This window comes from Piliocolobus tephrosceles, chromosome 2 (genome assembly GCF_002776525.5).
Source record: "Piliocolobus tephrosceles isolate RC106 chromosome 2, ASM277652v3, whole genome shotgun sequence".
Classification (NCBI taxonomy): Eukaryota; Metazoa; Chordata; class Mammalia; order Primates; family Cercopithecidae; genus Piliocolobus; species Piliocolobus tephrosceles.
Window position 1 is genome coordinate 96080599 of NC_045435.1, and position 4841 is coordinate 96085439.

General features: G+C 43.5%; 1 pseudogene; it reads left to right on the top strand.

Annotated features, from left to right (window-relative positions):
* The first annotated feature begins 620 nt into the window (after positions 1-620).
* Positions 621-1905, top strand: LOC111555372 (annotated as a pseudogene).
* Positions 1906-4841: the final 2936 nt, after the last annotated feature.

Below are 4841 nucleotides of genomic sequence, written 5' to 3' on the forward strand. Positions count from 1 at the left end.
TGTACCACCCTGTCCTGGTCCCACACACAAACACACACTTGAATAGTCTAATGGCAATGTGTTCTAAGAAGGCCAGAGAAGTCACTCTAGATAGGGATGCTCCATCCCAATGGATGCAGCTCTCTGTCCTGAAGTGCCTGGGGGAGAAACATAAGTCACCAGTTTGGGACTCCCTCCAGATAAACCCACAACCCAGATGAGAAGAGGCCAGATAAACAAGGCTGCCCTGTGCTCGGCCTCCTCTCTGGGCAAGGTGGCCTAGGGTCAGAGGGCAAAACATGCACCTGTCCCCAGGGCTAGTCTGTTTTGTTTTTGTTTTTGTTTTTTAATCATTTAGGCAATGGCTTATCAAGAATCTGACTCCCTTTTTTTTTTTTTTTTTTTATCTGACTCCCTCTAATTAGACTGAGCTATGGACCAGGGGCCAGGAATTCAACTCTCAGCCCCACCCTACCACTATGGTGTGACTCACCTGGCCACAGTGCCTTTTCCTCTTGCCTACCTTCCCCACAGCCTCTCTCATAGGAGATAGCAAGTTTGCCTATCGGCCTTCCTCAGAAGGCTGCAATCAGGCATATGATAAAAATAACAGCAACACCTCCTTTCTCTGCAGAATCACCATGGCAGCTGGGACCCTGTACTCATGTTCTGAAAACGTGAGGGCTTTCAAGGTGTCCATTGCTGCTCAGTACAGCGGGGCTCAGGTCCACATGCTCTCCACACCACCCTACCCCACTTTGGCCAAACTAACAATACTCTTGAATTTCTCTGCAAATTTCTTGCCAGCAAGTTTCCAGCATTTGAGGGTGATAATGGATTCTGTGTGTTTGAGAGCAATGCCATTGCCTACATGAGGAGCTGCGGGGAAGTACTCCAGAGACAGTAGCCCAAGTGGTGCAGTGAGTGAGCTTTGCTGACAGCGATACAGTGCCAATACCTGGGTGTTCCTCACCGTGGGCATCATGCAGCATAACAAAAAGGCCACCAAGAGTGCAAAGAAGGAGGTGAGGTGAATTCCGGGGCTGCTGCATGCTCACTTGAAGATGAGGACTTCTCTGGTGGGTGAACAAGTGCCACTGGCTGATATCACAGTTGTTTGCATATTGTTGTAGCTCTATAAGCAGGTCCTGGAAGCTTCTTTCCACCAGGCCTTCCCCAATGCCAACCGCTGGTTCCTCACCTGCATTAACCAACCCCAATTCCAGGTTGTTTGGGGGGAAGTGAATCCGTGTGAGAACGTGGCCCAGTTTGATGTTTAAAAGTTTGCCGAGAGCCACCCTAAACAGGACATCACATGGAAAGGGAAGGGCTCACAGGAAGGGAAGCAGAAGCCCCAGGCTGAGCAGAAAGAGGAGAAAAGGCCAGCTGCCCCTGCTCCTGAGGAGGAGGTGGATGAATGTGAGCAGGTGCTGGCTGCTGAGCCCAAGGCCAAGGACCCCTCTGCTCACTATCCAAGAGTACCTTTGTACTGGATAAATTTCAGTGCAGGTACTCTAAGAAGGACACACTCTCTGGGGTGCTGCCATATTTTTGGGAGCAGTTCGATAAGGATGGGTGGTTCCTGTAGTTCAAAGAGTATCATTTCCTTGAAGAACTCACTCAGATCTTCATGAGTTGCAATCTCATCACTGGAATATTCCAGTGACTGGCCAAGCTGAGCAAGAATGTTTTTGTCAGTGTCTTCTTTGGAACCAACAATAGAAGCTCTGAGTCTGGGTCTTCCAGGGCCAGAAGCTTCCCTTTTCACTGAGTCCAGATTGGCGGTGGGACTACAAGTCATATATATGATGGAAACTGGATCCTGGCAGCAAGGAGACCCAGGCACCGGTTCAAGAGTATTTTTGCTGGGAGGGGGCCTTCAAGAGTGTGGCCCAAGCCTTCAGTCAGGGCAAGATCATCAAGTAAGCATCTCTTGTCATTGCCTAGCTGCCTGCACCTGCCCTTCAAGGAGATGGGGGTCATTAAATGAAACTGAACACTGAAAAAAAACAACAGCAAGCATTAATTAGCATTTATAAATACCTACTATGTACCATATTCTTCACATATATGATTTTTATCCGCCAACAACTCTGTGAGGTAGTGATTATTCTCATTGTCCAGATAAGAAAACTAAGGCTCAAGGAATTAGACAACTTGCCTTAGGTCAGCAGCTGGTAAGAAGTAAGACTTCAATTGGAAGCCAGGTAATATCTGGCTGTAAAACTGTGCTAGTTGCACTATGCCATGGTGCACTCACTGTTGCTCTCACCTTCATCCCAGGGAAGAGCAGTGGCCTGTTGGAAAAATGATTACACTTTTTCCTTTCTTTTCTTTTTTTTACCCATTCACTGCACCACCTCTCTCAGTGGACTTATAATGTTGGAATCTGGGGATTCAGACCCAATATATTAGTCTGTTTTCACACGGCTATAAAGAAATACCCATGACTGGGTAATTTATAAAGGAAAGAGATTTAATTGACTCACAGTTCCACATGGCTAGGGAGACCTCAGAAAACTTACAGTCGTGGCAGAAGGTGAAGGGGAAGCAAGTACCTTCTTTACAAGGCAGCAGGAGAGAAAAGAATGAAGGAGGAACTTCCAAACACTCATAAAAGCACCAGATCCCCTAAGAACTCACTCACTATCAAGAGAACAGCACGGGGGATACCACCCCCATGATCCAATCACCTCCCTCCCTTGACATGTGGGAATTACAATTTGAGATGAGATTTGGGTGGACACACAGAGCCAAACCATATCATCCAAATTTGGGGAGTCATGCCCATCAGTCCTTCATTAATTTCACTGTGAGTTTGGGAGACCATGTGACTATTTTTCAGGTGATCCTCCCATTCTTTTAAGAAGCACAGATTGTACAGAATAATCTGTACATCAAATCCTTGTGACATAAAATTTACCTATATAGCAAACCTGTGCATGTATCCTCAAATCTAAAATAAAAGTTAAAAAATGATAAGAAATAAAATTAATAGTCATCATCATATCATGAATTAAAATTTACCAAGTATGCTTAAATCCATGAAGTCATAATGATTTTTAGTGAGACATTGGGAAAATGTACACTTTGGATAATAATATTAAGGAATCTCCAGTTTATACACAAAGATTAAGAAAGAAGACTAAGGAACCTAAGAGTAATAATGGTAATTGAGATGTTTCTAAAAGAGTCCTTATATTTCAGAGATATATACAGTCAATACTCATTATTTATGACTCTGTATTTGCAAATGTACCTACTTGCTAAAATTTATTTGTCACCTCACAATCAATAATCCCAGTTTTTTCATGTCATTTGTGGACATGCGCAGAACAGCAAAATACTTGAGTTGCCCAATGTGCGTGTTCCCAGCCCAGAATGAACAAGGGAAGAGCTCTGCCTTCTTTCTTTAGCTCACATCAGTGTAAACAAGTGTCCTTTTTGTGGTGTATTTAATGCCATATGTTTCCATCTTTGTGCTTCTTGTTGGTAATTTTGCTGTTTAAAACAGCCCCTGGCCAGGGCCTGTGATCCCAGCACTTTGGGAGGCCGAGGCGGGTGGATCACCTGAAGTCAGGAGTTCAAGACGAATCTGGCCAACTTGACGAATCCCATCTCTACTAAAAATACAAAAAAAAAATTAGCCAGGTATGGTGGTAGGCATCTGTGATCCCAGCTACTCAGAAGGCCGAGGCAGGAGAATTACTTGAACCCAGGAGGCAGAGTTTGCAGTGAGCCGAGATTGCACCATTGCACTTCAGCCTGGGCAACAGAGCGAGACTTCATCTAAAGGAAAAAAAAAAATGAAAAACAAACAGCCCCCAAGCATAGTGTTGAAGTGCTGTCTCATGTTCCTAAGGGCAAGGAGGCTGTGATGTGCCTTCTGTGTATTAGAGAGGCTTTTTTCAGTTATGAGTTATAGGCCTGTTGGCTGTGAGTTCATTGTTGACGAATCAACAATATATACTAAATAAGGTGTCTTTAAACAAAAACACACATAAAGCAAGGTAACGTATTGATTGATTAGTGAAAATGTGACCAGAGGCTCACAAGAATCTAATCCTGTATTTCCCCTAATTCAGTGTATGCAATGACTTTATAAAGCATAACTACCCCCAAATAACAAGAATAGACTTGGCTAAAATAGTTATAAAATATACGGCGAGGAGTGGCAGAGGGGAATACTATGTAAAGTGAATAAAATATTTTTGCTGGCCTGGATCTGGCCCTCAGAACCCGAATTTTTTGTCTCTGGTCTACTTCATTCTCCTTAACTACTACTTTACAGCACAGAATCTCTTCAAATTTTTTTCAATCATTTCCCTATTGATAGACATTTAGATTCTTTCCAGGTTTTCACTATTATGATCAGTGCTGAGTGCACATCTGCACATGAGCAAAAGTTTCTCTTGAGAAGACATGGAGAAGTGTAATTGCTGAATCACAGGGTACGCACATTTTACATTTTAATAGACACTGCCAACTTGCCTTCAAAGTGGCTGTGCCAATTAAATACTCCCACCAGCAGTGTGTGCGAGTCTGGATTTCCCACTCTCTTGCCAACACTTAATTCCACAAATATTTTTGGAATCTGAATCCTCTGTGTGAGAGACACTAATGAGGTTCTGGGGGTGGAGAGGAGGCAAAACAGGATATAAGCTACATGAGACATGGCATTGCAGACCCAAAGACAAGATACTCAGACGCTCCAGAGATTTCCCGAAGACTCACAGAACAGTATGGTGGAAATAAAAAGCAAGCAATAAACTTTCAAGTTTTATCCGGTGGCCCACTTACCTCAAACAATAAGCCATAAAAATTAACTAATTCACTTTAGACTGCTAAGTGTACTAAGATAT